We start from the raw sequence: 21,327 nt of genomic DNA, 5'->3' as shown, positions 1-21,327 counted from the left end.
GGATTCACATAAGTCATGAGAGACAGCTTTGGCAAGAGACCAGAAGGGGTGACTGTTGCAGGAACAGGAAAACAGCAGTTGGCATTCCTTTTCAATAGGACTGCACTTAGTGCTCTAATAGTGGATTATATCATGATGATATTGAGCTCAAAGATATATATTTGTCTAGGTTTTAGCACATAAGTGTTTGTTTGAGAGCTCAGCTTTGCTTCGTGCCAAAGCAAATTCCACTGTGTAAACCTATGATGAATGCACAGGCTCTCGTTCCTTATTGCCGACAATTTTTCTTACTGAAATCAATATCAGTCATCAGAATAAGTAGCTACCGAAAAGAAAATCATTATTTAAAGATGTAATGCCCCACAAATCGCTAATTTAAAAAAAAATACACTTTTAAAGTACGGTACTTTCAAAATTTGGCATTCTGCCCATATTGCTTCCAGGCAAGGGAACATTTTGCTGTCTACTCTCTCTTAAATCAGTGGGTACTCATTGCTAAATTTTAATTAAATTACCTGCATATTTCAGAAAAAATGCACTACTCATGTAAGCTCCATGTGGCGTTTCCTGCCATCTCTCTTGTTATTTTTCTCAAATCCCCTCCCATGTTCGAACTGAATGAAACCATTCTTTCACACTACTGTGTTCTGCAGCTTACATTTCTATCCTATAATCCCATTAAGGGAGAGTACGTGGCAGTTCATATTGAATGCTCTGCAATGGCTTCTAATCTAAATATACGTATTTTAAAACTACCTTTTGACAAAGAGCAGCAAAAAAAACAGCACTGAGACTGGAAAAGTACAGAGAAAGGCAAAACGAGAGGAAATGGGATGCGACTCCCTGCAGTACATATAAACAAAATATGCAATTAATGTCAAGTACATTTTTAAACTGCACAAACATACATAGTCATAAATAGACACACAATTCGGGCAAAATGGCACCATTCTCACTTTAACATTATATTAATTTAAAAACAAAAAAGGGATTCATCAACTTTAAATCCATTTTGCATTTAGACATTAAAATTGAAAGTTTGCTGAAGCAATTTTAAGTGATTGCTTTTTTTTTATTACTGCACTGCCCAAACTCCAGTCTGTCAGTCCTCTTATCATTGCACTGCAAATATATAATATATATATATATATTTTAAATGAGCACAGGTCACACATCTAACTTTCTACTGTGAAGTGTGTAACTTAGGGAAGGGGCTTCAAGTTTCAGAAAAGTACAGTAATAGCATTTTCCTAGTAAAGGAGTAACTTGGGACAGCTTTTCAAATATTTAAGTTAATGTTCAGCTCAGAATATCTCCTCCCCCTGCCACTTGTATGTTTCTCTTCCTCTCTTGGGTCTCCCGATACAGTTTATCCTTCGCCGGCCGAGATGGCAGGCAAGCAGGCAACTCCCAGTTATTTGCCACTGCCGCTCCTGAGTTAGCTGACCATTAGTCTAGAAAAGCCACAGATTCTCCATCAGTTCCTGTTAGAACGTGCCCACCCTGGTGCTCAGCCCGAACTTGGTGCTTCACCATTCTGGCTCAGCCGAGAGAGACAATTAACGATAACAGATATAAATTGGAGGCCAAACATTATGTGGCTCGGTGTACGGTAGCAAGCATACGTGGCACTATTGCCTGTTCAGTGAGGTTCTAGTTAATGAAAAAAAAAGCACCCACTGGAAATCTGAAGCAAAAATAGGAAATGCTGAAATGGGGTGCAGTAGCATAGTGGTTATGTTACTGGACTAGTAATCCAGAGGCCTGGACAAATGATCCAGGGGTAGTCACCCAATATTGGATATTACTGAGGCAGAATACATTCTGTGGTGTGAAATGTGGCATCCATGTCTATATTGGATGGGATTGCTGCTCAGAAATTCTCTTTTCTATTTCACATTAGGCAGGGTTGCCCCATTGTTGGCAACTGCCTTTCAACATTTGCCCACAAATTCCAAGCTTTTCATTGGAACAAATATAGAATTAAGCTTATAAGCCGCAATGTTTTCATTTGTTCAAAGCATCAAATGTGTGTGTGTATATATATATATATATACACACACAGGAGAACAACAACAACAATTTCTATTTATATAGCGCCTTTAACATAGTGAAACGTCCTAAGGCGCTTCACAGGAATATTATGGGACAAGAAATTTGACACAGAGCCAAATAAGGAGAAATTAGGGCAGGTGACCAAAAACTTGGTCAAAGAAGTAGGTTTTAAGGAGTGTCTTGAAGAAGGAAAGAGAGGTGGAGAGGTTTAGGCAGGGGATTCCAGAGCTTAGGGCTGAGGCAAAAGAAGGCACGGCCACCAATTATAATCAGGGATGCTCGAGGGCAGAATTCAAGGAGCGCAGACATCTTGGAGGGGCTGGAGGAGATTACAGAGATAGGGAGGGGCGAGCCATGGAGGGATTTAAAAACAAGGAAGAGAATTTTGACGTCAAGGTGTTGCTTAACCGGGAGCTAATGTAGGTCACCGAGCACAGGGTGATGGGTGAGTGGGACTTGGTGTGAATTACGACATGGCAGCCGAGTTTTGGATCACCTCTAGTTTACGTAGGGTACATAAGAACATAAGAATTTGGAGCAGGAGTAGGCCATTTGATCCCCCGAGCCTGCTCCGCCATTTAATAAGACCGTGGCTGATTTGGTCATGGATTCAGCTCCACTTCCCTGCTCGCTCCCGATAACCCTTCACTTCCTTATCGCTCAAAAATCTGTCTATCCCCACCTTAAATATATTCAATGACCCAGCCTCCACAGCTCTCTGAGGCAGAGAATTCCAGATTCACGATCCTCTGAGAGAAGAAATTCCTCCTCATCTCAGTTCTAAATGGGCGATCCCTTATTCTAAAACTATGCCCCCAATTCTGGATTCCCCCATGAGTGGAAACATCCTCTCTGCATCTATCTTGTCGAACCCCCTCAGTATCTTATATGTTTCAATAAGATCATCTCTCATTCATCTAAACTCCAATCAGCATAGGCCCAACCTGCTCAACCTCTCTTCATAAGTCAACCTGGATCAGTTCCTATCGAGTGGAGGGTAGCCAATTTTTCCCCCACTTTTTAAAAAAGGAGGGAGAGAGAAAACAGGGAATTATAGACCGGTCAGCCTGACCTCAGCAGTGGGTAAAATGATGGAATTAATTATTAAGGATGTCATAGCAGCGCATTTGGAAAATGGTGACATGATAGGTCCAAGTCAGCATGGATTTGTGAAAGGGAAATCATGTTTGACAAATCTTCTGGAATTTTTTGAGGATGTTTCCAGTAGAGTGGACAAGGGAGAACCAGTTGATGTGGTATATTTGGACTTTCAGAAGGCTTTCGACAAGGTCCCACACAAGAGATTAATGTGCAAAGTTAAAGCACATGGGATTGGGGGTAGTGTGCTGACGTGGATTGAGAACTGGTTGTCAGACAGGAAGCAAAGAGTAGGAGTAAATGGGTACTTTTCAGAATGGCAGGCAGTGACTAGTGGGGTACTGCAAGGTTCTGTGCTGGGGCCCCAGCTGTTTACATTGTACATTAATGATTTAGACGAGGGGATTAAATGTAGTATCTCCAAATTTGCAGATGACGCTAAGTTGAGTGGCAGTGTGAGCTGCGAGGAGGATGCTATGAGGCTGCAGAGTGACTTGGATAGGTTAGGTGAGTGGGCAAATGCATGGCAGATGAAGTATAATGTGGATAAATGTGAGGTTATCCACTTTGGTGGTAAAAACAGAGAGACAGACTATTATCTGAATGGTGACAGATTAGGAAAAGGGAAGGTGCAACGAGACCTGGGTGTCATGGTACATCAGTCATTGAAGGTTGGCATGCAGGTACAGCAGGCGGTTAAGAAAGCAAATGGCCTTCATAGCGAGGGGATTTGAGTACAGGGGCAGGGAGGTGTTGCTACAGTTGTACAGGGCCTTGGTGAGGCCACACCTGGAGTATTGTGTACAGTTTTGGTCTCCTAACTTGAGGAAGGACATTCTTGCTATTGAGGGAGTGCAGCGAAGATTCACCAGACTGATTACCGGGATGGTGGGACTGACCTATCAAGAAAGACTGGATCAACTGGGCTTGTATTCACTGGAGTTCAGAAGAATGAGAGGGGACCTCATAGAAACGTTTAAAATTCTGACGGGTTTAGACAGGTTAGATGCAGGAAGAATGTTCCCAATGTTGGGGAAGTCCAGAACCAGGGGTCACACTCTAAGGATAAGGGGTAAGCCATTTAGGACCGAGATGAGGAGAAACTTCTTCACCCAGAGAGTGGTGAACCTGTGGAATTCTCTACCACAGAAAGTAGTTGAGGCCAATTCACTAAATATATTCAAAAGGGAGTTAGATGAAGTCTTTACTACTAGGGGGATCAAGGGGTATAGTGAGAAAGCAGGAAAGGGGTACTGAAGTTTCATGTTCAGCCATGAACTCATTGAATGGCGGTGCAGGCTCGAAGGGCTGAATGGCCTCCTCCTGCACCTATTTTCTATGTTTCTATGTTTCTAACCTCCTCATCTCCGGAATCAACCTAGTGAACCTTCTCTGAGCTGCCGTCAAAGCAAGTATATCCTGCCTTAAATAAGATGACCAAAACTGTACACAGTACTCCAGATGTGGCCTCACCAATACCTTGTACAGTTGTAGCAGGACTTCACTGTTTTTAAACTCCATCCCCCTTGCAATAAAGGCCAACATTCCATTTGCCTTCCTGATAACTTGCAGTCCCTGCATACTAACTTTTTGTGTTTCATGCACAAGGACCCCCAGGTCCCGCTGTACTGTAGCATTTTGTAGGTTCCATTAAATAATAATTTGCTTTTTTATTTTTCCTGCCAAAATGAACCTCACACTTTCCCATATTATACTCAATCTGCAAAATCTTTGTCCACTCAATTAGCCTGTATATATCCCTTTGCAGATTTTTTGTGTCCTCCTCACAACTTGCTTTCCCACCCATCTTTGTATCATCAGCAAACTTGGCTACATTACACTCAGTCCCTTCATCCAAATCATTAATATAGATTGTAAATAGTTGATTCCCCAGCACCTATCCCTGTGGCACCCCACTGGTTACCGTTTGCCAACGGAAAATGATCCATTGATCCCCACTCTTTGTTTTCTGTTAGTTAGCCAATCCGCAATCCATTCTAATATATTACCCCCAACCCCGTGAGCTCTTATATTGAGCAGTAACCTTTTATGTGGCACCTTATCGAATGCCTTCTGGAAATCCAAATACACCACATCCACTGGTTCCCCCTTATCCACCCTGCTTGTTACATCCTCAAAAACTCCAGCGAATTTGTCAAACATGATTTCCCTTTTATAAAACCATGCTGACTCCGCTTGACTATTATGCTTTTCCAAATGTACTACTACTGCTTCTTTAATAATGGACTCTAGCATTTTCCCAATGACATATGTTAGGCTAACTGGTCTATAGTTTCCTGCTTTCTGTCTGCCTCCTTTTCTAAATAAGGGCGTTACATTTGCGGTTTTCCAATCTGCTGGGACCTCCCCAGAACCCAGGGAATTTTAGTAGATTAAAACCAAGGCATCCACTATCTCTGCAGCCACTTCTTTTAAGACCCTAGGATGCAGGCCATCAGGTTCAGAGGACTTGATCACCTTTTGTCCCATTATTTTACCGAGTACTTTTTCTTTAGTGATAGTGATTGTTTTAAATTCCTCCCTAAAGACCCTCAATTATCTATTATTGGGATGTTTTTAGTGTCTTCTACCGTGAAGACCAATATAAAATATTTGTTCACAGTTTCTGCCATTTCACTTTTTCCCATTATTAATTCCCCAGTCTCATCCTCTAAGGGTCCAACGTTTACTTTAGCTACTCTTCCTTTTTATGTACCTGTAGAAGCTCTTACTATCTGTTTTTATATTTCTTGCTAGTTTACTTTCATAATCTATCTTCCCTCTCTTTATTTTTTTTTAGTCATCCTTTGCTGATTTTTAAATATTTCCCAATCCTCTGACCTCCCACTAATCTTGCCAACTTTGTATGCCATTTCTTTTCGATTTGATACCATCCTTTACTTCCTTAGTTAACCACTGATGGTTCTCACTTCTCCTAAAGTGTTTCCTTCTCACTGGAATATATTTCTGTTGAGAGTTATGAAATATCTCCTTAAATGTCTGCCACTGCTTATCAACTGTCTTACACTTTAATCTATTTTCTCAGTCCACTTTAGCCAACTCTGCCTTAATACCTTTGTGATCAGCTTTATTTAAGATCAGGACACTGGTTTGAGATCCAACTTTCTCACCCTCCAACTGAATTTGAAATTCAACCATGCTATGGTCACTCTTTCCTTGAGGATATTTTACCGTGAGATCATTTATTAATCCTGTCTCATTATGCAGTATCAGATTGAAGATAGCCTGCTCCCTGGTTGGTTCCACAATGTACTGTTCAAGGAAACCATCTTGGCTACACTCTTCCTCAAGGCTACCTTGGCCAATTTGACTTGTCAAATCAATATGAAGATTAAAATTGCCCATGATTATTGCCATACCTTTCTTACAAGCCTCCATTATTTATTTATTTATACTTCGTCCAACTGTGTAGCAGCTGTTAGGGGGCCTATAGACTACGCCCACCAGTGACTTCTTCCCCTTATTATTTGTTATCTCCACCCAAATTGATTCTACATCTTGATCTTCTGAGCCAATATAATTTCTCGCTAACGCACTGATCTCATCCATTATTAACAGTGCTACCCCACCTCCTTTTCCTTTCTGTCTATCCTTCCGAATTGTGGAATGTGGGAGACCAGCCAGAAGTGCATTGGAATAGTCAAATCTAGAGGTAACAAAGGCATGGATGAGGGTTTCAGTAGCAGATGAGCTGAGGCAAGGGTGGAGACGGGCAATATTACGGAGGTGGAAATAGGTGGTCTTAGTTATGCTGCAGATATGTGGTCAAATATGACACCAAGGTTGTGAACAGGATAGTTCAGCCTCAGACAGAAGTTGGGGAGAGAGATGGAATCAGTGGCTAGGGAACGGAGTTTGTGGTGGGGACCGAAAACAATGACTCTGGTATTCCCAATATTCAATTGGAGAAACGGTAGCAGAGTGTTTATGCTACTGGACTAGTAATCCAAAGACATGAGTTCAAATCCCACCACAGCAGCTGGGGATCTTAAATTCCAATAATTAAATAAATCTGGAATAAAAAGCTAGTATCAGTAATGATGACCATGAAACTACCAGATTGTGGTAACAACCTGTCCGCTTCACGAATGTCCTTTAAGGAAGTAAATCTGCCGTCCTTACATGGTCTGGCCTATATCTGACTCCAGACCCACAGCAATGTGGTTGACTCTTAACTGCCCTCTGAAATGGCCTAGCAAGTCACTCAGTTGTATTCAAGAAGGCGGCTCACCACCACCTTCTCGAGGGCAATTAGGGATGGGCAATAAATGCCTACCTTGCCGGCGATGTCCACATCCCTTGAATCAATAAAAACATATTAGGCATCAAGTCAGTCAACATCAGTTAAGAGAAAAGATTCCTTCTCAGAACGGATCTTACATCTGAAAACTCAACCTGCCTTTTCTCTTTATAGTTGTCAACTAGCCAGCTTTGTGTTCCCGAATTTTTTGTTTTTGCTTCAATGTTTAAAGGTGGGTTTATATAACGTTTTGTGTTTGGATCCATCTTCAAACCCGAAGTGTCTTGCTAATTCTGTCTGCAGATGCTGCCTGACCTACTGCGTATTTCCAGCATTTTCTATTTTTTTTTTAGCGTGACATTGATGGAAGGCTGGGAACAAATTGGCTCCCTAACATTTGAGCCAGGGCATGGTATATGGTACAGGAAGTCCTAAGTGAGAAAGACCGGGAGAAATAAATCACAATGATTGAATGTTGCTCAATGTTTTTGGTATCGGCTTTTCATATTGGGCATCACATTTCTTACCTCTGTATTTGCATACACAGCTACAGAGGCATCAGATTTGCAAGCACAGGAGATGCAAATCCTGCCCCTTTACCTCCTCCCTTCCCACTGTCCAGGGCCCCAAACTCTCCTTCCAGGTGAAACAGCGATTTACTTGGACTTCTTTCAATTTATTATACTGTATTCGCTGCTCACAATGTGGTCTCCTCTACATTGGGGAGACCAAACGCAGATTGGGTGACCGCTTTGCAGAACACCTTTGTTCAGTCCGTAAGCATGACCCTGAGCTTCCAGTCGCCTGTCACTTTAATTCCCTGCTCCACTCCCACTCCGACATCTCTGTCCTCAGTCTCCTACACTGTTCCAATAAAGCTCAACACAAGCTCAAGGAACAGCACCTCATCTTTCATTTAGGCACTTTACAGTCTTCTGGACTCAACATCAAGTTCAACAATTTCAGACCATAACCTCTGCCCGTATTTCTTTTCCCTTTCCTCCTTTATTTTTACAAACCACCCCCACCCCTTCCCCTTTTTTTCTCTTTCCCACGGCAGCTGGTGATGATTCCGCCATTCATACCCCATCTACACTCATCTTTTGTTTCCTAAAGTGTGCCATTACCATCTCATTTTTGCCCTTTTGTCTCTTAAATCTCTCCTGCCTTCCACCCGATCACAGACCTTCCCTTTTGTTCTTTCCTCTCCTCCCCCTTTCAGTGTCCCAGCACTTCCTTAAGTGTTGTCAGTGCTTCAATGCTGGGAATGTTGGCTTGGACAAGCACGCTAATGTTTGTTTGTAGGGGATTTGCAGGATCTTGCGGAGACATCGTTGGTGGTATTTCTCCAGCGACTTGTGGTGTCTACTGTACATGGTCCATGTCTCTGAGCCATACAGGAGGGCAGGTATTACTACAGCCTTGTAGACCATGAGCTTGGTGACAGTTTTGAGGGACTGATCTTCAAACACCCTTTTCCTCAGGCGGCCGAAGGCTGCACTAGCGCACTGGAGGCGGTGTTGGATCTCATCATCAATGCCAATCAATGCTCATCTATGTGGCCTGCTCAGCTCTGCTGGGCAGGCCACATAGTCCGCATGCCAGACACGAGACTCCCAAAGCAAGCGCTCTACTCGGAACTCGTCCACAGCAAACGAGCCAAAGGCGGGCAGAGGAAACGTTACAAGGACACCCTCAAAGTCTCCCTGATAAAGTGCGACATTCCCACTGACACCTGGGAGTCCTTGGCCATAGACCTCCCTAAGTGGAGGAAGTGCATTCGGGAGGGCGCTGAGCTCCTCGAGTATCGTTGCTGAGAGCATGCAGAAATCAAGCGCAGGTAGCGGAAGGAGCATGCAGCAAGCCAGGCTCCCTGCCCACCCTTTCCCTCAACAACTATCTGTCAGACCTGTGACAGAGACTGTGGTTCTTGTATTGGACTGTACAGCCACCTAAGAACTCATGTTAAGAGTGGAAGCAAGTCTTCCTCGATTCCGAGGGACTGCCTATGATGACTTCTTTAAGAATCTGTTAATTTCGAACTTTTTCAGTTGTGACGAAGGGTCATCGACCTGAAACGTTAACTCTGCTTCTCTCCATGGATGCTGCCTGACCCGCTGAGATTTCCAGCATTTTCTGTTTTTATATTATATGAGGCATAATATTGCCTGTTATCTTTGGAGTGATCAAGAAAATCCAAGCTATTCCATATAGAACAAAAGAGTTACATGTATGGACAAAATGGAACATGCTGAGCAGGTTGAGTTAGAAAACCAACTAATGGCAGGAATGACAAAATAGTTAAAGGTGTGAATTGTCATCTGAATGCATTAGTGCTACAGGCACTGCTTGAGATAAAGAAGTTGCCAAACTGCTGATCATTGAGGATTTTAGAGTATTCATTTGGGATCTGAATTTAAACAGCCTGCAGACGAGAGAAACAGACAAAGCAGGTAAGTAATTAACCAAATATTGTAGTTAAAATTTCAATTAACATTTAGTCAATTTAAATAAGTGTCATACTGCAGTGATAGGCACTGATTAGCTTATGCTAAACTGAAAATTGATGCATGAAAAGGCTGTTCAGGCTAGAGTTAAATTCAATGCAAGAGGAAAAAAGCTTATTTTGTAATGGCATTTAATGATCTGTGTATGCTTTGTTTTTTTGTCTATGTAAATAAGAACTTGGACCTTTTGACTGAACACGCATTAAATGTTATTGGCAAAAACAGTTTAGCATGAAACACTGTAGCAAATGGACTGATTAGATAATGGATAAAGCAAGTGTTACGCTTTTGTATTAGACTATTAACCTGTGCTTTATTGCTGCGCTCCCTGCATACAATGCATCTTCAGCTAAGTGACAAATGAATGCAACTTCACAATGGCGAAAGGACACATTTCAGATCAGTTAGTTGGCTGGGTACATTAAAATATAAATCTGACATCATACAAAGACTCTATGTGCATACATCACTTCTCAGAAATGTCCCAATGCACACATCTGTTTTAAAATCCTGATGGCCTAACTCAGCTCTGCTAATTCCTTTTCATCAGGAACTGGCTTTTCCCATATTTCACCGAACATAAGCCAGGAGAATGTTGTAGAGCCAAATGTTCAGTTCTGGTTCAATTTGTATAGATCAGCCAAATTTGGTTCTGTTACGTTATTGAGCTAGACTAGTTGTTCGTTCCAGTGTTTCGTTAAAATGCTAGCACACACTGGCCCAGAAATTGCGGTCGGAGGCTTCCCACAGGCCTGAAACATTTCTACAAATCTACCTGGTGGTCCGGGAGGTTCAGAGACTAGCGGTTCTGGGCCTCGACATGAAGGCCTGCATAGAGGCCCACGTATCCCTTCGCACACGTCTCTGGGAACACGTAAGCCAGCCCAACCAATCCAAATAGGGGTATTCCCATTTATACTTGTTTTGAGTTCCGTATGTACGGAATCACCATAAGTATGAATTGAAATATCCCCAAAAATATACAAACGCTTAAAATAATTTTTTAATCACATTTAAAATTAATCAAAATGGAATTTAATTAATTATTTAAAAGCAAAATTTAATTTTTTGAAAAATAAATATACATATTTTAAAAGGTCTAAAAATAAACAAGATATAAAAATTTTTAATTATTGACAAAAACTTTTTTTTTTGTCCTTTAAAAGTCATATGCTGATGAAAGCTGGGGTAAGGCCTGCTTTTATCAACCGTATGAATTTCACGGGCATTCGCTGGGCAGGAGTTGGGCAAATAGCCCAAATCTCCGCCCGCAGAGGCCCTTTACTTCCAGATGCGGCAATCTGCTAAGAGGATTCTTGACAGATCGCAAGTTCTGGGTTTCAGCGCTTGCGCAGTGCATGCCTGAACCCAGAACTTGCGGAGCCCCTATGGACACGTGTGCACCTCATACATGCCCGTAGGGGCCGCCAATTCAGGGCCAATGTGTTATGCACTGACGCATCCCAGCTCAAAATGAAGATGTGAAAGCAAACATGGTATCTGGCTGAATTTTTCATTCAATTAAACTTTCAATCATTAGGTAGCTACAATCCATGAATAGTTAGCCGTGAGGAAAATCAAACATGTACAAATGTTGACATCAGGATACAAGAGTAATAAGAAATTTTGGGCTCGCTTTATACAGTCATCATTGGTTCTCTGAATGGCAAGAGATCAAGCAATCTGATGTTGCATCTTTCACATGGGATGATGTGTAAATTCAAATCCTCTTTATTTAACATTCATCATTGCATCAAAGGAAAATATTTCACATTCATCACTGCATCAAAAGAAAATACAGATTCTATTTGAATTGTTACAGCATCTTCAGAAGAAAAAAGCAGTACATCCTATAAACATAACATTTGCAAACCTAAATCCAAAGGTGATGGATTAATGTTCCAGTCTTTACAGGGGTTCAAGTCCCACCATTGCCAGAATATGTGGCACTGCTCATTTTTCCCTTTTTTGTTAAACAAATCTAAATCCTTAAAGGGGCATCATCACCACTCTGTCATTGAAAACAACGTCTGAAGATAGTGTACCTTTAATGTTGAATAAGACTTCTGGTAGGTGTTTTTCAAACTCTAGCTAGCCATGTATATTATGAATTTATAATCTTCAAAATATATAGCTATTAGGTGAACTCAAATATTTCATATTTTGATTGATAGGTTTGGAGCGAGTGCAGGAAAATGGTTGACAACACTGTCCAGCTGAACAACAGCTGCATCCTTCTGGGACAATGATATTGAAACCATGAGAAAACATTTATCCACTGGTAATAAAACATCTGGGTTCATTTATTTAATATATAATGTAAACCAGGTAGAACCATTTAGATTCCATCATTCCTAGAGGAAGACAACGCGATTAAAATACCAGATGCATTATGGTGTTTTATATGAGAGGCACTCAGTTGTAAATTTGAGTACATTAAAAAAAATCTGTCTTGCATTCTGCAGAAAAATTAGGCCCTTGGCCTTGTTTACAAAGGAGCTACTGTTTCATATATTTGATTATGTCCCTCATTGTGCTTGTGTGTATTTTCAAAAGGGCTAGACTTTCCACTATGATTGATATCGCCCAAAAATGGGTGATATTTCCGGCCTTTGTGCTTTTTTAATTTTTCCATGATTGCTGGAATATCGCCCATTTTAAAAAGTGCTAGTTTCACCTTTTTATTTTGGGCGATAGCCTTAGCAATGTGAAATGGGCCTTAGCGATGTATTCAGTCATGCAAGGCTGGCGACCATAGCAACGGCCGTTCTTTTTTTAGCAAAGACGTTTTCCCGCGATTCGGGAGTTCAGGGGTCATCTGCACATGCTTAGAAGAGTGAAAGAGAAGGAGAGAGAAGGGAAGCAGTCTGTTAAGTTTAAGGATGTCTAGTGATACGAGTAAGCAGCAGGAGGAGCTGTCAGGGAGAAGGAGGGCGAAAGCCTTCTTGGATGAGGCAAATGAGGCCCTCGTTAATGAGGTGGAGAATAGGTGGGGCCAATTAACCTGGGGTGGGGGTGCGAAACCTCCCCACCCTCTTTCCCCCCCCCCCTCAGACCTATCAAAAAATATGGGGCGATATCGCCACCATTGTTTCTTCTGTGGCCCACGATAGACATGAGGCAGATGAGTGCCGCAAGAAGTGGAACAGTGTGGTTGCTTCGGCAAGAGTAAATATTAAATTATTACATTTTAAATTGTAATGATCCACTGAATTAATTAGAATGTAAATCTGCCGGATTGTAATTAAGCTGGATAATCTTGGGTAGCTTCCCTGCTAAGATTTGGACTGGGGTCGGAACCTCCACTCTTTAAGTCTAATTTTGCTGAGATGCCTTACATTTAATCAATGGTATTAATTATTATTATTTAAAGGAATGACTTGAAACAGGCAGATGGCAAACATTTGGCATGTTAGTTTAGAAGGAGAATTTTTGTGTGCTGTGAGCAAGTCTTTAACTTGGGCACCGTCTCCTTTTTGGCTACGTTGGTGGGTGGGGCACAACTGAGCACTGAGGGGTCCGGTCACCTTTACCCAGACTGTGTGAGACTCTCCGGCTGCTGTCACTTACACAGTGACCCAGCCTGGACTTGGGGATAGCTGCCCTGGCTCACTGTCTGCCCTGGGACACTTTGGGACATTAGCTCCGGCCACATGGAGGTCTCCGAGCACAGCCCATGGACACGGTGCCCTCTTTCATTACACTCCTGTCATTGCTGAGCTCACCAGCGGTCCTGATTCCCACCGCCCCTCCCCCCCCAGCCAGGGACCTCCATTGATTCAATTAAACTGCCTATCTCCCCTCAGGTGCCGAATGGCATGGCCTGTGGATAGGGCCTTTCCTGGAGATTGTACGTGAGATGTTTGGGTGAAGCATTAGTTCATAAACACGATCTTATTAAATATTTTCTTTGAACAGAGATGTTATAACCATGCATCCATTGTGGATACAAACCATATGAGCATATAATGTTAAAGTTATGGATGAATAGAATGTGGGGTGACTAATTGTGGATTACAATATCTGTTGTGTTTCCAATGTCCTTGTCAATTAGCTTATGCCATGCTCTAGTCACGTTTGCAGAGGACGATATCTAAGAATCATGCAGCACAGAGGCGGACTGGATGAGGCCCTGCTGAGCTCCACCTGCTCACAGACTTGGAGGAGTGTGCCGCAACATTAATGGGCACCCACAATCATTCTGCCACCTGTGATGGTGCAGATCCCATTATTGTGCCACGTGAGTAATGTGTAAAGCAGTGGTAAACCAATGGTAATTTAAAGTAATTTAATGGCATTTCATTATAATATATGAATGATGTAATGTTATGCATGCAGCTTCTATACTCTCATGTTAATCATATGTTACGTCTCTCATTCACATTTATTGCAGGAGTGTTGCTCCTCGTACATATGCCAACACAGCGCAAGCATTCTCATGTCTACCCTTCTCTTCTAATAACCTCAATTATGTTTTGTAGCTACTCAGACCCCCCAGGTGCAAAGGGAGGCCCCTGCATCAATCCCTTTACCGCTGCAGGTCATCATCACCACGGGTGAGGAACAGGAATCTGAGGAGGAGGAAGATGAGCCAGATTTGTCATCTGTGGTACCTGTGGCCACGTCATCGTCAACAGATGAAGTAGCGGGGCCAAACGGCTTGCAGCAGGCCACTCCAAGGTGTCCTGTGCCCACGCCGACCCCGTGGAGGTTGAGTCGGCAAGGTAGGCACGTGCTGCGATGGGCAGATCCAAATGAGGACACTGTCCAGGGCGAGTGTCAACATAGGACGAGAGCTTCTGCAGGCACTTGGTGGGTTGACCGGCAACATTGCCACACTGTCCGCACGAATAACAGAGGACATTGTAAAGTCCTTACTCTACAGTATGAAACCACATGAGGCACATTCTGGGGACAAGGTCACTCTGTGACCTGAACTCTTTATTCACAGGACTCCAAAGACGATGACCCTGCATGGGACCTCTCTTTTTATACCTGTGTGATCAGGTAAGGAGTGTCTCCCACAAGTTCACCCCTTGTGGTCAAGGTGTGCACCTAGGTTGAGTGTATACAGTAATACATTGTGGTTACATACATGACATCACCTCCCCCCCAAAGTCTTATTGGGATCATCGGTTTAGTCTTTCAGATGGTCTATGCTCCCTCGTGGAGCGCCGCAGTTGGGGCTCTGGTTGTTGGACACTGACGTGAGTGTCTGTCACCTGTGGTGATTCCGGCCTGTCCGGGCTGACCGCAGGGACTGTGCATTCTTCTGATTGCTCTTGTTGCTCGTTCACTGGCGGTGTTGTGAGCTCCATCTCGTGGTCTTCTTCAGGTTCCTCCGTGTCGATGCTGAGCCTTTTTTTTACTTGGTCCCGATGCTTACGGCATATCTGACCATTGTTGAGTTTTACCACGATGTCCCTCTTTGTCAATTACAGTGCCCTGAAGCCATTTGGGCCCCATGGCGTGATTGAGGACGAATGCAGGATCATTTATTTCTATACATCTCCCCCTCGAATTATGGTCATGGTACTCATTTTGTGACTTGCGCTTGCCCTCAACTATGTCGGTCAGGACTGGGTGAATGAGGGGCAACTGAGTTTTGAGTGTCCGTTTCATTAGTAGCTCTGTGGGTGGGACCCCCGTGAGCGAGTGCAGTCAGGATCTATAGATCAGCAGGAGACGCGATAGGCGGCATTGTAGGGAGGGTCCTTGAATCCTGAGCATACCTTGCTTAATGATTTGGACCGCACGTTCCGCCTGGGCATTGGAGGTCGGCTTGAACGGCGCAGTCCTGACGTGGTTGATGTCATTGCCCGACATAAACTCTCGGAATTCGTAGCTTGTGAAACATGGGCCATTATCACTAACCAGGATGTCCGGCAAGCCATGGGTTGCAAAGATTGCACATAGGCTTTCCACAGTGGTGGATGATGTGCATGAATTCAGAATGATGCACTCGATCCATTTCGAGTATGCATCTACCACAATAAGGAACATCTTTCCCATGAACGGGCCCGCGTAGTCAACTTGAATGCGTGACCATGGCCTGGTGGGCCAGGGCCACGGGCTGAGCGGAGCCTCCCTGGGGGCATTACCCAGCTGGACACACGTCATGCACCTGTGAACACAGTGTTCCAGGTCTGAATCAGTTCCAGGTCACCAAACGTGTGACCGGGCAATGGCCTTCATCAGCACAATGCCTGGGTGCTCGCTGTGGATATCCCTGATGAATGCCTCCCTGCCCCTCTGGGGCATAACTACCCGGCTGCCCCATAGTAGGCAGTCGCCTTGGATGGAGAGCTCATCCATCCGTCTGTGGAACGGTCTGATCTCCTCAGGGTATGCTCCATGTGCGGGCGCCCAATACCCAGTCAGGACACAATTCTTAATCAGGGATAGGAGGGGATCTCTGTTTGTCCAGATTTTGATCTGACGGGCTGTGATGGGGGAGCCTGCGCTGTCAAAGGCATCGACAGCCATGACCACCTCGACGCTTTGCTCCGCTGCCCCCTCAGTGGTGGCCAGTGGAAGTCTGTTCAGCGCGTCAGTGCAATTTTAAGTGCCGGGCCGGTGCCAGATGGAGTAGTCGTAAGCAGCCAGCTTGAAAGCCCATCGCTGTATGCGAGCTGATGCGTTGGCATTGATAGCCTTGCTGTCTGACAACAGGGATGTTAATGGCTTGTGGTCCGTCTCTAATTCAAACTTCCTACCAAAGAGGTACTGATGCATTTTTTTTATACCATAGACATATGCAAGCGCTTCCTTCTCGACCATCCCATATCCCCGTTCTGCTTGAGAAAGCGACCTGGAGGCATAAGCCACAAGTTGTAGTTGACCCTCAGCATTGCTCTGCTGCAACATGCACCCAACCCCATAGGACGATGCATCACATGTCAGAACCAATTTTTTACAGGGGTCGTACAGGGTCAACAACTTGTTTGAACAAAGTAGGTTTCGCGCCCGATCAAAAGCCCGTTCCTGACAGTCCCCCCAAAACCAATCGCAACCCTTACGCAGGAGCACATGTAGCGGCTCCAACAACGTGCTCAAGTTCGGCAGAAAGTTCCCGAAATAGTTCAACAGTCCCAGGAATGAACGCAACTCTGATGTGTTGCAGGGCCTGGGTGCTCGTCGAATCGCCTATGTTTTGATTCGGTGGGCTGAATCCCATCTGCAGCAACCCTCCTGCCCAGAAACTCAACCTCAGGAGCGAAGAACACACATTTAGACTTCTTGAGTCGCAGGCCTACCCGGTCCAGTTGACATAGCACCTCGTCCAGGTTGTGGAGGTGTTCCTCGGTGTCTCGACCCGTGATGAGGATGTCATCCTGGAATATGATCGTTCCAGGAATGGATTTAAGCAGGCTTTCCATGTTTCTTTGAAAAATCGCGGCCGCTGATCGAATGCCAAACAGGCACCTGTTATAAACGAACAGTCCCTTGTGCGTGGTGATGGTGGTCAGTAGTTTAGATTCATTGGCCAGTTCCTGGGTCATATGGGCTGAAGTGAGGTCCTACTTGGTGAACAACTTGCCGCCTGCCAGCGTGGCGAAGATGTCCTCCACTCTCGGGAGCGGGTATTGATCTTGTAGGGACACCCGATTGATGGTGGCCTTGCAGTTGCCACAGATCCTGACAGAGCCATCCGCTTTTAGGATGGAAACAATGGGGCTCGCCCAGTTGCTGAATTCAACAGGCGAGATGATACTCTCTCTCAACAGCCGGTCCAATTCGCTCTTGATCTTTTCCCGCATCACATACGGCACCGCTCTGGCTTTGTGGTGCACTGGCCTGGTGTCCGGAGTGATGTGTATCACTACTTTAGTGTCTTTGAAAGTCCTGACGCCAGGTTGGAATAGTGAATCGAATTGTTGTAGGACTTGTGAGCACGAACTTCACTCCACAGATGACATTGCGTGAACATCCCCCCATTTCCAGTTCATCTCGGCTAACCAACTCCTCCCCAACAGTACGGGACCATTGCCAGGCACAATCCAGAGCGGCAGCCGATTCACTAACCCATTGTGTGTGACAGCCAACATTGCACTGCCTAGCACCGGAATGATTTCTTTAGTGTAAGTCCGTAATTGTGTCTCAATACGTGCTAATTTGGGTCTGCTGGCTTTAAGTGGCCATAGCTTCTCAAATTGCTGAATGCCCATGAGTGACTGGCTGGTCCCAGTGTCCAGCTCCATGCATACTGGGATACTGTTTAATAAAACCCTCATCATCATTGGTGACGTTTTGGTGTATGAACTGTGAATATTTGCCACAGGGACCCGCTGAACCTCGGCATCCATCAATTTGCCCCAAAAGTCATCCTGCCTCAAAGAACCCTCTTCTGGTCCATCGACCTCATATATTAGTCTGGTTGCAGACTTCCTGCACATTCGAGCTAAGTGGCCACTGAGATTGCAGTTCCTGCAGACAAACTGTTGAAATCTGCAAGATCTAGCTGAGTGTTTCCCCCACACCTCCAGCATGAGGTGTACATTCCTGTCTGGCGTAAAAATAAAAAAGGGAAGGTGGCTCAACCGTGGGTATCTAGGGAAATCAGGGATAGTATTAAAGCCAAGGAAGTGGCATACAAATTGGCCAGAAATAGCAGCGAACCTGGGGACTGGGAGAAATTTAGAACTCAGCAGAGGAGGACAAAGGGTTTGATTAGGGCAGGGAAAATGGAGTACGAGAAGAAGCTTGCAGGGAACATTAAGGCAGATTGCAAAAGTTTCTACAGGTATGTAAAGAGGAAAAGGTTAGTAAAGACAAACGTAGGTCCCCTGCAGTCAGAATCAGGGGAAGTCATAACGGGGAACAAAGAAATGGCAGACCAATTGAACAAGTACTTTGGTTCAGTATTCACTAAGGAGGACACAAACAACCTTCCGGATATAAAAGGGGTCAGAGGGTCTAGTAGGGAGGAGGAACTGAGGGAAATCTTTATTCGTCGGGAAATTGTGTTGGGGAAATTGATGGGATTGAAGGCCGATAAATCCCCAGGGCCTGATGGACTGCATCCAAGAGTACTTAAGGAGGTGGCCTTGCAAATAGCGGATGCATTGACAGTCATTTTCCAACATTCCATTGACTCTGGATCAGTTCCTATCGAGTGGAGGGTAGCCAATGTAACCCCACTTTTTAAAAAAGGAGGGAGAGAGAAAACAGGGAATTATAGACCGGTCAGCCTGACCTCAGCAGTGGGTAAAATGATGGAATCAATTATTAAGGATGTCATAGCAGTGCATTTGGAAAATGGTGACATGATAGGTCCAAGTCAGCATGGATTTGTGAAGGGGAAATCATGTTTGACAAATCTTCTGGAATTTTTTGAGGATGTTTCCAGTAAAGTGGACAAAGGAGAACCAGTTGATGTGGTTTATTTGGACTTTCAGAAGGCTTTCGACAAGGTCCCACACAAGGGATTAATGTGCAAAGTTAAAGCACATGGGATTGGGGGTAGTGTGCTGACGTGGATTGAGAACTGGTTGGCAGACAGGAAGCAAAGAGTAGGAGTAAATGGGTACTTTTCAGAATGGCAGGCAGTGACTAGTGGGGTACTGCAAGGTTCTGTGCTGGGGCCCCAGCTGTTTACATTGTACATTAATGATTTAGACGAGGGGATTAAATGTAGTATCTCCAAATTTGCAGATGACACTAAGTTGGGTGGCAGAGTGAGCTGCGAGGAGGATGCTATGAGGCTGCAGAGTGACTTGGATAGGTTAGGTGAGTGGGCAAATGCATGGCAGATGAAGTATAATGTGGATAAATGTGAGGTTATCCACTTTGGTGGTAAAAACAGAGAGACAGACTATTATCTGAATGGTGACAGATTAGGAAAAGGGAAGGTGCAATGAGACCTGGGTATCATGGTACATCAGTCATTGAAGGTTGGCATGCAGGTACAGCAGGCGGTTAAGAAAGCAAATGGCATGTTGGCCTTCATAGCGAGGGGATTTGAGTACAGGGGCAGGGAGGTGTTGCTACAGTTGTACAGGGCCTTGGTGAGGCCACACCTGGAGTATTGTGTACAATTTTGGTCTCCTAACTTGAGGAAGGACATTCTTGCTATTGAGGGAGTGCAGCGAAGATTCACCAGACTGATTCCCGGGATGGTGGGACTGACCTATCAAGAAAGACTGGATCAACTGGGCTTGTATTCACTGGAGTTCAGAAGAATGAGAGGGGACCTCATAGAAACGTTTAAAATCCTGACGGGTTTAGACAGGTTAGATGCAGGAAGAATGTTCCCAATGTTGGGGAAGTCCAGAACCAGGGGTCACAGTCGAAGGATAAGGGGTAAGCCATTTAGGACCGAGATGAGGAGAAACTTCTTCACCCAGAGAGTGGTGAACCTGTGGAATTCTCTGCCACAGAAAGTGGTTGGGGCCAATTCACTAAATATATTCAAAAGGGAGTTAGATGAAGTCCTTACTACTCGGGGGATCAAGGGGTATGGCGAGAAAGCAGGAATGGGGTACTGAAGTTTCATGTTCAGCCATGAACTCATTGAATGGCGGTGCAGGCTAGAAGGGCTGAATGGCCTGCTCCTGCACCTATTTTCTATGTTTCTATGTTTCTATGAGTTAAAGTTTCCATTGTTGGGAACAAAGGGACTATAGCCAGGCATTCCGCGCTGACTGTCCCTTTGACTGCTCTTAAGTACCCTATTATTGGGTGTCAATGGCCCCATCCCGTGCCCCATTGTCCACTGCGATGGCGTGAATGTCAGTTGAGCCTGCCATTGTCTCTGTTGAAGTCCTACTCTGGGGTCTATTGCTGCCTGGGGAGTGTCGGACTGCCCCTACCTGCCTGCGGAGCTCTGAGTCGCATTGATGATGTTGACTCCCTGATCCATCGTCGCGTTAGAGGCAGAATTGTGCGCGTATATTATTTTCGTCTCTTCCTCCCCCACCATGAAAGTTCGAGCCATCAACGCCACCGCTTCCAAGGTCAAATCATTGATCTCAATTAATTTGCGGAAAATTCCCGCATGACCGATGCCCTCGATAAAGAAGTCCCTTAGCATCTCCCCCCTGCAGGCATCTGTGAACTTACAGAGACTGGCCAAACGCCGGAGGTCCGCTACGAAGTCCGGTATGCTCTATCATTCATGACGTCGGTGGGTGTAGAATCTGTGTCGAGCCATATATATGCTACTCGCCGGTTTGAGGTGCTCCCCGATCAATTTGCTAAGTTCTTCAAAGGTTTTGTCCACCGGCTTTCCGGGTGCTAGTAAGTCCTTCATGAGCGCGTAAGTCTTTGGTCCGCAGCTGGTCAAAAGATGAGCCCTTCGCTTGTCGGCCGCTGCATCCCCCAGCCATTCTTTCATAACGAAGCTTTGCTGAAGCCTCTCAACAAAATCGTCCCAGTCTTCCCCAACACAGTACCGTTCTTCTGTGC

General features: G+C 44.6%; 1 long non-coding RNA gene across 1 annotated transcript in view; it reads left to right on the top strand.

The window, feature by feature from the left end:
* LOC139259507 (uncharacterized) overlaps window positions 1–14,209 on the top strand; it is a 45,904-nt gene extending 31,695 nt beyond the window's left edge. Inside the window, exons 2-3 of the long non-coding RNA XR_011592581.1 lie at window positions 12,096–12,202; window positions 13,976–14,209. This is a non-coding gene — a long non-coding RNA (uncharacterized lncRNA). The remainder of the gene's footprint in view (window positions 1–12,095; window positions 12,203–13,975) is intronic.
* Window positions 14,210–21,327: the final 7,118 nt, after the last annotated feature.

The sequence above is a fragment of the Pristiophorus japonicus genome, chromosome 3 (genome assembly GCF_044704955.1).
Source record: "Pristiophorus japonicus isolate sPriJap1 chromosome 3, sPriJap1.hap1, whole genome shotgun sequence".
Lineage (NCBI taxonomy): Eukaryota > Metazoa > Chordata > Chondrichthyes > Pristiophoridae > Pristiophorus > Pristiophorus japonicus.
Note: the sequence above shows the minus strand (reverse complement) of the source record. Positions and strands in the feature narration are given on the sequence as shown.